Below are 297 nucleotides of genomic sequence, written 5' to 3'. Positions count from 1 at the left end.
TCGGCGTTTGCTCGCTTCCCTCCCATTCGGTTGGCGTAGGAGCTGGTACGACCGCATACTCTCAGCCTTGAAGGGGCGGCCGCAATGCCCCGGCCGGGTGGGGGGGCAGCGGACCGTACCCGCGTGCTGCTATGTGAGGAGCCGGTGTGACCACCCTGCGGCCTGGGGAGAACAGCCGTTCGGGTTGGCGAGGGCCGGCTTCGGAACTTCTTTGGAGGTGCCTTACGGGGGGGTATTTTCCTCATGCCGTTTGTTTGGAGATGAAATGGCTAATGGGCTGTGCGTGGCTGGGCTGTG

Source organism: Phaethon lepturus, unplaced genomic scaffold, assembly GCF_000687285.1.
Source record: "Phaethon lepturus isolate BGI_N335 unplaced genomic scaffold, ASM68728v1 scaffold6963, whole genome shotgun sequence".
Lineage (NCBI taxonomy): Eukaryota > Metazoa > Chordata > Aves > Phaethontiformes > Phaethontidae > Phaethon > Phaethon lepturus.
This window is presented reverse-complemented; position numbering follows the sequence as displayed.